The sequence below is a fragment of the Maylandia zebra genome, linkage group LG23, assembly GCF_041146795.1.
Source record: "Maylandia zebra isolate NMK-2024a linkage group LG23, Mzebra_GT3a, whole genome shotgun sequence".
NCBI classification, from domain to species: Eukaryota; Metazoa; Chordata; class Actinopteri; order Cichliformes; family Cichlidae; genus Maylandia; species Maylandia zebra.
The window spans coordinates 14,442,138-14,453,971 of record NC_135188.1 but is presented as its reverse complement, the minus strand read 5'-3'; the positions used below and the strand labels follow the sequence as shown (position 1 = coordinate 14,453,971).

The following is an 11,834-nucleotide window of genomic DNA, read 5'->3' as shown; positions in this document are numbered from 1 at the left end:
TGGTAAAGTTTAACAGGTTTATTTGCAGATAGTTATGAATACAGGATAAACGATGTGGGCTCCAGGAGACGGGGCAGAGGTGCCGCAGGTTGTCTGAAGGCACACTCAGGCACTGTCACAGAAGATTGGAAGGCAGAGGGGCATCACCTGAAAAAGATAAGCACATGGACAACAACACGGACAGAGGAGAGAGAGAAAAAAGCAGGCAGAGAAAAGAGGGCTCGGGGACCATGATATCTACAGAGGCCCATTTTCAGCATTTATACCTGTTGTTTCAGTGGTACATTGTGTTACCCGCTGTCAGTTTTCTCATGTTAAATCCAAACTTGTCAATCAAGAAATCTTTTTCCAAAGACATCAGCACAAACCAAAATCATTTTGCAGATTAACAACGGTAAATTTGCGAGGTTTGTGATGGATCATCCCATTTTTCCTTTATAATCACATTAAATCAAATTTGCATCTGGTTTATATCCATGTGATGTGTTCATACAGGAGTAATTGATACTAAAAAAGTGCCCATGTGTAACTGTGTAGACATTTCCTAACACATCATGAGTGATTTTCCATAAATGATTCATTAAAAAGACATCTGTGAAAACATTACTGATAAACTTTATGTAATATTACGTTAAAGCAAATGTAAAGTCATAACTGAGACAAGAATGTTTCAATCTGACCACAAACTTTTGAGCAGTACTGTGTATTGTGTACATGTGTCTGACTTTATCTGATCCGGATTATTTTAGTTGTGTCTATCATCAAAAACTGAGTTGAAGTGTTTAAGGTCTGATGGGAAACTCTCCCTAACAAGTCCACTTTATGGCTGCGTGCTCATTTTGTCCTATTAGTGGCTCATAGGTGTCTAACTAGTCCACTTTATGCATACGTCCTAGTGTATCACGCTTATCAGTGGCTCATGGTTGCTTAAGGCCTATGTCTGTACTTGACCACAGAGGCAGAGCATCATTCGATCCTGCCAGCTGCCGATCTAGGGAGCATTTCAAGGATGACACACTCCACTTTCTCTGCAGCAAGACAGCTCATAACTTTTTAACTGTGTTTCCCTGTCCTCATACTTCCACGACAGCTACACTACAGCTCAAAAGTTTGAAGTCAATTAGAAACATCTTACTTTTCTAAAATACTAAAAGTGTTTTTTATATTTTGTAAATTAGTCTGAAATACAAAGAAATATCAATGTTTAAAACTCATACTGATCACAAATAACATAATATCATAATAATATCACAATAATATCACAATAACCATGCGATCTGTCCATACAGGAGTGATTGATACTAAAAATGGGCCCATGCATAAGTAAACACATTTAAATCATATCATATTCAAATCACATCATATTAAATCTCAACGTTTTAGTTACCAAACCTTTTTCCAAAGACATCAGCGTCTTTCCAACTAATTTAAAATTAAATTTGCAATGTTCACTTTTTAAACAGCCCATTTTTTCTTATTAATGTAATTAAAACAAATTGGCACATTTGTATAACAACAGCTGGGCCTGCAGATCTGTAATATAATTGTAGTTAACCACGGCTTAGGTACTTTGATCTGCAGTGACCTCGGGCGTCTGGATACCTATTTTTTATTTTCACAGGTGCAGAGCCTTTTCTACAAAATTACAAATAAACTGCATTTTTTAAAAGTTCCATTAGCATTAACAGAGATTGACAAGTAACTAAAGATTTAACAGCGTGATTTGTAGAGAAAAAAGAAAATAACCCATTTCAACATTTTCAGTTCAGATCAAAATTATTGTTCTGATTAAGGAAACAGTAAATTTTGCCACATTATTGTCCTGATCCTCCATTTTTCTTTTTCCAGTGTGATTACTCCAAATTCAACTTTAAATGCATAAATAAATAAAAGCAGACACACACCCAGATGTTTAAACCTTCTGGGTTGTTTTCTTTTTATCAGTTTAACACATGGATTGATTTTCACTTCTTACAGTAAGAATCCTCCAACAACCTTTTGAAAGAAACATTTTTTTGTCTTTCCTCAATTTTGAGACCAACTGAACCCACAAACCTGTAGCTCCAGACCCCAAACTAACCAAATTTAATGTTTCCTTAATCAGCACAGTAATTTTAACTCTTGGTGTGTGATGTCTACTCACAGTTTTGATGCTTGCTTCTTCGACTTGATCCACGATTAGCTTGACACCATCTCTCTGCTATTTTCTCTCTCCTCGTGCTTCTCCTTCATGCGTCCTGTCCTCGGATATAATCCAACAAGCTGCCTCCTTGTTTCCTCTTTGACTTGTGTTAAGTTAAGAGTTAAGAGAAATCCAGAAAAGTTTGCCTGCTTCAAAAGCTCTTCCAGCTGCCTGTCTTGTTGTCCTCCTTTAAATGTTTTCTTTTGCATTTTTGTATTTGTATTTTTCTGACTTCATATTGCCATGATAACATAACACAGAGCATTATGGTAGATTAATTCAGGGGGTTCTGTCCTTCTGCAGAACTGTCGGTGATGTCATGGGGAGCAGAAATCTAAAATTGTGTTAATGAGATTTATCTTTAAACAGACACTCACTGATCCTGCAAGAGCAGGAATTTAACTACAAACCCTCATAGTCCCCATCAGGATTGGTCATTGTGCTCTGCAGTAATGGTCACAGTGGCTGGTTTAAGTTTGTCCCATAGAAATCCTTGATAATTTTCAGGGTGCATGAGTGTTAGATTGTATCTCCATCTCTTCCTAAGCAAGTTGCAAACATGTAGGCGGCATTCATCCACAAGATTTTAGTTTGTTTGAGCTGAAATTCAGTTTTTCATATTCTAGTTTTTTTCTTCAATCAACAGGCAGCTTAAATATCCTGAATGACAATTGGTCATTATCACATACATGTGTTTTTTTTTAACATGATTTCATTTGGATGACTTCACATACACTAAATTAAAATCCATGTCAAATAGACAGGGTGGGCCATTTATATGGATACACCGTAATAACATGGGAATGGTTGGTGATATTAAAGTCCTGTTTGTGGAACATTAGTATATATGAGGGGGCAAACTCCTCAAGATGGGTGGTGACCATGGTGGCCATTTAGAAGTCGGCCATCTTGGATACAACTTTTGTTTTTTCAATAGGAAGAGGGCCATGTGACACATCAAACTTATTGTTAATGTCACAAGAAAAACAATTGTGTGCTTGGTTTCAACGTAACTTTTCACCGCAGGGCTGTTTGAGCACTGTGGTAGAAATGTATATGTACTAGCTCGGCAAGGACAGTTTAAAGTAGTAGAAAAAAGAAAAAGAACATTTTATTCTTTATTCAAAATATTTTTGTAATTATGATATCTCTTTAACCTACACCCACTACACATTTTTTTAGACCATCACTGGTTTCTTCCCGAAGATCTGGAAGCTGATTGACAATAACACCACTGCTATTGTGAGAGTGGCGCTCAGGATTGCAGCTCTGGAGCTTACATTACATTACATTAAGATGAACTATATGGTGAATGGATGGGCCCCGAAAAGCGCTATATAAATGCAATCCATTATTTTTTTAAAACATTTTTTTCTCCTTTTGGCACCTTTTCTTACCTTATTTTTGAAATTTTAACCCCTTACTTATGTGCCATGGCTTTCTCAGTGATCCTAGGATAAAATCTAAAAGCATCAAACTACAAATGACAAAGGCCTCAGAGGAATCCCTTAAATCACTTGAATCTTTCTACTTCTTTTATCACTTCCTGTAATGAAAGTCTTATGCAATCAAATTTAATAAATCACATAACAAATCTATTTTGCTACATTTAAATCTAGCTAATAGATGCAATTAATGAATGTATTTTATCAATGTAAACATCTATGTATGTATGCTATCTACTTAAGAACATTTTGCATTTATAAAATCAGCTAAGCACACTGTATACACACACACACTGTATATTTGACCAGTGACTATTTATTGTCTTCACTAATGAGGAATTTATTGATAAATGTATTCATTGTGATAATGAAACATAACCTGTCATCAATATTGGAGACTGAAAGGACTGCTATAAAAGGGTGTTTTGTTTGTTTGTTTTTGTTTCCACAATTCAGCTTGTAAAATAGCACCAAGGTTGATACGTGATATGTTTATATAGTCTAAAAGTGACTGATTCTTAAATAAAGTCCCGATTTCTGGGAGCTTTTGAACTGGCTGCAAGCATTTGTGTCATCGTACAGTAGGTAAGTGCAGGGAAGAAGTGATTAAAATCCTTTAGGGTTCTCATTTATTACACTTTATTACACAAGAAAACACATTGAACATATAGAGGCTACCTTTTGCTTTTAACTACAGAGTTTAACTTATCTGAAACCATTAAGACAGGAAACATGAGCTCAAATGTGAAATTCTACATGTTTATGTATAACCTGGAGCAAATGGTAGCTTTAATATGAGATAAGAAGGTTTTTGTGTTTGACTCAGGCAGCATGAATTACTTACATAGAACTGTTAGCAGAGCTGAAGTTTCTCATCCTGGTTTAGTTGTGTATAAATTTGGACTCTGGCTTCACTGGACACTTAGAGTCTGGATAAAAAACTTCCTGATGCTGAAACAGTTGATCTCTGGAATTTTGCTGGTTAATAAAAGTACAGGACAAAGGTTAAATGACTTGTCTGAGACAATCTGCCTCGAGTGATTTCCACCATGTAATAAATACACTTGCTCGTGCCAAATGGCATAGATAGCTAGATAGCTAGCTAGATAGAAGAAACTATTAGCTTTGGCTAATAACATACTTTCCGGCTCAAAATTAAAACCCTGAATCATCACTACTGGTGTGAGCTAAAGGGTGTCATCTTTTTCTTTTCAATCCATTAAGTACCACATTTTGTAGACTGAGCAAGAAAGGCAGTAAGCTCTTCGTTGTGACCCCAGAAATTTTCATTTATCACCTGCTAGCATACAGCTGACACTGCTCGACATCTTGCAGTGTAGTGTAAGAGTCCCGCCACAAGGAGGCACTGCAGGCCTTTCAAACCAACAGTTGCTGTTTCCAAAGCGGCGCCAACCATCACCACCGATCATCGTATGGATGTCTGTTTGTGTTGATACACAACTTAAAGCCAGCGCTGTTCAGGCATCACATTACAGGGGTTGAAAAAAACAACCTTTGCACTGACTTATAGAAGTACTACAACCCCACCTTCTTTTTAAAAAAATATTTTGCAGTTCTCGATTTTAGAAGTATTGGTAGGATTAGGGTAAACACTTGCGATTGTGTGTTTTTAATCAAATATGTTTTATTATTAATATTGAAATGAGTTTTAATCAGGTTAGTTCTTGTCAGTTCAGGTCAGGTCAGTTCTTGTTGTTGGGTCATTTCTTAGTTACACCGTAGCATGTGACAATATTTAAAAGCTACACTTTAGCTGTGGTGTGTCAAACTTATTTTACATTGCGGGCTGAACACAGCCCACTATGACCTTAAGTGGGCCGCACCAGTCAGTCAGTATAAAGAAGTTACATGTTTGACTGTTTTTTCACAGGACAAAGAAAACGCTGCTGTGACAAAGAAAGAAATCTGTCAGCACAACTCTTTGGGCTACATTGTAAGAAATAAACGTGTTAACTTACAGAAAAAGTTCTGGTAGCTCAGACTGTCCAGTTTCTTTCTTTCTTTCTTTCTTTGTTGTTTTTAAACTCTACTCGTAAAAACAAAGAAAACATCCTAAAACAAAACAGAAATTTCGATTGTAGAAGGCAAGAAACAGAAACTGTTTATTTATAATTGTTTATTTCTTAATTACTTTGTTTAGTATGAAAGGCCATAAGTGAGGGTAGGAAAAGCTTAAAACGTGAAACTATAAAAATACAGTTGTGCAGTAGGCAGCAGACCAAAGAAGTTAAGTAAGCTGCTATAGGCTCAGGCTGCTGAGGTTCCAATTATACCCTGTTCATTTCTTCCTTTTTATATGCCACTGCCTTTTCTCACTGCCCAGAGTTTGTATAATGTCCTGTTTGTTGTTCATGGTCTCTAATTTCTCCTTTTGTTTTTCTCTCTTTGGTTTCCTCTCACCCTCCAAACCAGTCACTGCCTCTCCTTGAGCCTGGTTCTGCTGCAGGTCTCGTCCTGTTAAAAGGGCATTTTTCCTTCCCAGTGTTGCCAGGTGCTGCCCGTGGGGGACTATCCTGTGACCTATCCTGGGACTATCCTTACAGTAAAGACAACTGTGGTTGTGAACTGGTGGTATATAAATACCTGTCAAATCTCAGTGTACTCCTTGTAGTAAAAGGCACTTGTAGCTGCCTTTATTAGCAGTAGATTGTTGTTCACACACTGAAGGAGTGTTCAGACACTGTGCGTAAATGTACATAAAGTACACACACTTGCTTCAATCAATGGAGTGACTGACAGCCAAAGAAAAGGCAAATGTTTAAGGAAAAGCTTGCCTATGAAAATATGAACATCAATACAAACAAAAGTAATGTGTCATTACCCATCCACTTTGTTTTTGCTGACCATGACCTCCTTTTACATGATCTCAAATTCATCTCTAAATTTAATATTCAAGCCATGATATTATTGTTTCCAAGTGTGATGAGGGTGGGAGGTTTTCTCCACACGATCTGATAGGTACACACCAAGAGCATCTCTTTAAGAAAGCATGTCTGTCACACAAGGTTTGAGGCAACAGCTCACTCTACCAATAAATTATTCAGGCTCCTGTGCCACTGAGTTTAGACATGGCAGAACAGAGCTGGAAGGCTGGGCAGAAACAATTGTGGGAATTTTATAATTTTTATTCTTCTATATCATTTTTATTCAGCTTTGAGTTGTGGCATTTTTTGAAAACATTTATTAAACATGTAGTTTTAATCATGTTATTACACATATTGCAAAATGTGCTCATAAAGAGATGATCTATTGTGAAAGATGACAGAGTGCAGAAAAAGGTCAATCCATAACACGCTTACAAACACAGACATCACGTAGACTCATTCCTTGGGTAGAGGTGAGATATGTTTTTCTTGTAACTGCAGTTTGTACCTGCAAAAGCAACAGTTTTGTACAGGATGTGCTCATGATGTTCCAGAGATAAGAGTGGAAAAAAGGACGACGACAGGAAACACATGGAGCGGAAGCTTCTTAAAATGTGTTAAAGGTTGTCAACAAAAGGTGTGGTGACTGTCATTAACTGTAACTTATGCATGTTATGTATCTGCTTGACGCAAGAAGGGGCGTAAACCCTGACATTTAAAAGCCATTTGAAGTGTGCTTTCTAGTGGAGATCTATGCTGATAATGTAGTGGTGTGTATCTTCCCATGTGTTTAATAAAATCATTGTTTGGACTCACTTGGACCAGTGGTCCTTTGTCTCACACCTCAATTGCGAATCGGGACACAATACACGACTCCTGTGTTTTCCTCTAGTGGACACTAGTGTGCCAAAGTAATCATAAAAACATCCCACTTTAAAAAAAAAAAAAACGTACACACAGCAGGGAGTGTCTGCCGAGTTTAGCATGTGGTGATTCATGGGAGTGACATCATCCTGTTTTATTCACGTCTGTGATTCACACCACTTACATTTTCTGTGTGCCGTTTGAAGCATGTTCGTTCTGCGAGGAGATTAGACCGTGAAATCTTAATGCTGATGAATTAAATAAAACATTTGCATGAGAGAGAAGTGGATGAGACAGAGAGAGCCCAAGAGGGATTTTATATGGGGCGCCGTTTGTAAACTGAAACATCGTTTAAATGTGTGTGAGAGAGAGAGCAGTAGGACTGGTAGGACTGTGCAAAGAGCAAGGTCACAAAATTGCATTGTGTTTCACTGAGGCTGAAACCTGAGCAGTTAAAGTATCCTTCCACCAGACAAAGAGTTCCTGTTGACTGCCTTTTACTGCCGAAACCTTTTTGCAAATTGCTGCAAATTATTTTCAGGAAGAAAAAAAAGAATTTGTTCAGAAAGCTGCTCCTCAGATGCCAAATAATAAAATTCATTTTTTAAAATATACACATAAGATTTTTTACACTGGCTGTCAGTGAAAATAAAATGTATTGATCTGTTAGCATCGAGCTTTACAGGCACTAAATCTTCATTGTCCAGTAGCAGGATCCTGTCATCTTTTTTTTGCCAGTGATGTAGGGTGTCTACACATTCCCCTAACAAATAAAAGCTCCCCGGTTTGATCCCAGGAGGAGGCACAAGTCTCTTTCAAGGCTGTGTCGACTCAAATATGCAAAGTTACCTGCTGTGGCGACGCCGTGTGAATAAAGGAGCAGCTGAAAGAAGCTTCTTCTTCTTCTCTCATCTCTGTTATCAACCTGATGCTTAAGTATATCCACAAAACATCTCTCTCCAGGTACTTTATCTGCTCTTTTTTCTCTGTTTCTGATTAAATAGTTCTGCTTTAGTCGATATGATTTAGTTTCTCAGTGAAATTACTTAATTATTCTTTATTATTAGTGGTCGATGAAAATAAATTATATGAAGAAGATTCAAATTCGTCATAAGAGCACTAGTAAAGGTTATTAAAGGCATTCTTATGGACTCAGGGGCCTCTTATTTACCACTTTTAGTACCAATTCAGACGAAAACTGAGGTTATTGTAGACAGTCCTAAAATTCTTAGAAATATGGTTTCTGGGCAGATACCTCCAGCAGCACTGAGGGGAATCTTGGAGTCATTTTTGACCACAATATGTCCTTCAATGTACACATTAAGCAAAAATAACTGCTCTCTGTCAACAGTGCTAAATTGTAAACATCCAGTCACTATAACTGCATTTAAAATTCTTCTTCTCACATGCAAAATGTTGAATAATAAGGCCACATCTTATCTTAAACCTTATATTATGTTATAGAGCACTTCACGCTCAGACTGCAGGCTTATTTGTGGATATTTAAAAGTAGAATGGGAGGTACAGGCTTCAGCTGTCAGACCCCCTTTCCTGACAACTCTTAACTAAGAGGATCCAGCTGTGTGGTGTGTGGCGTAAATGCTTTCAAATGTAATAAATAAGGCACTTGTAGAAAAAAATGCTGCTGTGCATATTAAATGGAGTATTTATTTGTCAAATAGGCATACTGTCACTCTATAATGTAGTCAGTAAATTTGAAAAAATAGAGCTAGAATGATGAGTTTTTGAATTTTCATTCATTCCATCTGATGGAAATTGTGTGTTTATCTGAGTATCTCTCTGAAGCAGACAGTGTTTTTCTGCCTGTAAAAATGGTCCTCTCTCTCAAGGAAAATTTAACTGAAATTTTATTGATCAGTGAAAAACATAATATGACATCAGTGCTTCTTACTGCCATGAGTCAAAATCTCTATATTTTGGGAAAATGCAATTAATATAATTATAAAGCTGAGACTCATTAAGTTCACTTCATGGAACTGAGTCATGGTTGTCAAAAAGTGTCTTAACCTGTGCTTTTCCTGTTTCAGATGTTCTAATCCACAGAACACGGGTGGAATTAAGGTATGACAAATCGTCCAGAAATGATAGTTTTCACATATTTTCATTTTTTTCAAGAAGCTACATAAAAGTGGAAACTAAAGTGTGGGTTGCATGTCTTAAAAGAATACATACATAGGTGCATGTGCATTTAGCTGCTTCCTTTTCAAAAGGAAGGTCAAAAAACAAACTGCACGTATTGTTTGTTTAGCAATCAACGTTTATTATTTGCTCCAGTAAAATACAGCGACACACTTTAAAACTGCAATGCGGAAACAAAAATCGTTGTCATAAATAAACACATCTCAAGAAAAATAAAAAATTTGGGCCTTATATTGTTGTTTTTTGCCGTTCCCGAGGCCTGGCTCTACTCTAAGAAGCTGTATTGGATGTTTCAGTGAACACTCAGTTTCCATGCGCGGCGACCTGCTTTGTGCCACTTGTCTCCTCTCGGCTTGATGTCCCTGATCTGACCTACTAAACCTTACAAGTACAACACCGTTTGTGTGTCCTCACATGCACTGCTTCCAAAACAATCCTCCAAGTAATCCAGGCTGATTTTACCCCTTGAGAAAAACACTAATTCCCCCGCTATCCGCGAGTTTTACCTTTAATAAAAGGGTTTTCTCTATTACAGCTTTCATAAGAGGTCATAAGCGGGATACTAATCCCACTCCCTGCCTCCGCCTCTCCCTCTCTCTCTCTTCCCACTACTGCATTGATGCTGTTACCTCCCTCGGTGATGATGTCACTGGCTCAGTGGAGCTCGAGCATCCTTGCCAAAGACAGGGAGACAACAGAGCCGTTTTGATCGCTTCGGCCGAACATCCCAAGCTGCCTTTCCGTTTTCCTTGAGTCCCCACTGGCAGTCACGGGTGGAGGAAGAGGAGGTACAGGTACAAGGCACCAGCAGGCGGTGACTTCCTCAGCCCTTCATGGAGAAGGGAAGCTGTTAGCAGGGGCAGTGCCAGACCTGGAGGAGAGCAGCGGAGGTGGTGGTGGTGTCCGCGGAGCTGGACAATAAAACAGACGAGCACGAGAAATAGAGCCAATTCACGTTATTGGCATTGTCGAGGTAGGGCGGCTTTTTTTCAGTGTTTCCATTGTCACAGTGCTGATGCAGTTTTAATGAAGCAGCCTTTATTTACTTAGTGTTAAATCTCCTGGGGAGAGATGGGCTTAGGGTGCGGCCATTGAAGAGGCTGTCATTGTCGGGAAAAAGGCAGCCTAGAGCGATACAGAGGCATTAAAGCTGCTGTCTGACACCAGCTATGTGCTGTTATTTAACTGCGTCTATTTTTAATAAAGAGGCTTTTATTTGTGTGAGCAGGACGGCAGCAATAAATGCACTGTCATTGGGGGAAAGGTGAGGTAGACGTGTGCGCGAAAGTGTTGTGTCATAACGCCAAAAGCTGCTGAAATGACGCAATAAATGATGTTTTTTATCAAGTCAAAATGGTCAGTTTAAGCTTAATAACGACAGTGTCCATGACTTGCGTTTTATGGACCTGCTGCCATCCTGAAAAACAAAGTTGTTTGTTTTTTAAAAGCATTTAATAAATTCACAGTTACCTAATCAATAAGGAAAATTTGCCTAAAGTCTTGTCAAAAACATTATGTGCATTACTTTAGTCTTTGTCACTGGGAAAATGGTGGCCGCCCAGCTGAGCTCCATCATCAGCTGATTGGTGTGTGAGCAGATTATGACCATGGATGTTATGTGGAAAGGGGAAAAAAAGAAGTGGAAATATATTTTCACAAGATGCACAAGTTGCACTGTGACATGATTAATATTTTCCATTTCAGATAACAAAACCAGAGCCGATTTATGGCACACCTTGTACACCATTCGCTCCTTTTCATTTATTAATCCTGATTTTTAGCCTGCAGTCAGTTCACACCTGTTTTGCTGTTGTACTATGTTCCCTGCATGCATCTTGCCAGTGAATCTGTTCAGGTGCCAGCTGGAGAGGATGTACCAGGAATCGGGGTGACACAGCAGATTTACATTCAGTGATGAAAGACAATCTGAGTCACGAACACGCTCTGAGTATTGGTACCAAATCTGACGTGATCCCAAATCTTAGGCATCAGTTGAGTAAAAGAAATGACAGACTCTCTTATTAATATTCATAGCTGTACCTGATGCAGCATCACTGAAATCTAATTGTATCATAGTCAAGCTTATTGATAACCACATTAAAAATTTTGATGATGAGTCATGTTTGTACTTGATCCACCCACCACACACTAAAATCTATTGAATGTAATTTTTTTGCCTTTTGAGTGACTGCGTAACGAGTCGTTGGTGAAATGGAGCTGCTGAATGGAGCCAGACCCTGGATTTGTGGCTGGTTTCAGTGCCATTGTCATCCAGAGAAACAGCCTGACATTTAGCTG

The 11,834-nt window shown here is 38.3% G+C and overlaps 1 protein-coding gene across 20 annotated transcripts in view; it reads left to right on the top strand.

The window, feature by feature from the left end:
• The first annotated feature begins 10,178 nt into the window (after positions 1-10,178).
• kif1aa (kinesin family member 1Aa) overlaps positions 10,179-11,834 on the top strand; it is a 48,336-nt gene continuing 46,680 nt past the window's right edge. For 14 of the 20 annotated variants that reach the window (XM_076879785.1, XM_076879777.1, XM_076879775.1 and 11 more), the window contains exon 1: positions 10,179-10,509. The gene's annotated coding sequence lies outside the window, so the exon portion shown is untranslated. The remainder of the gene's footprint in view (positions 10,510-11,834) is intronic. The other 6 variants (XM_076879791.1, XM_076879790.1, XM_076879789.1 and 3 more) reach the window with 1 other exon arrangement.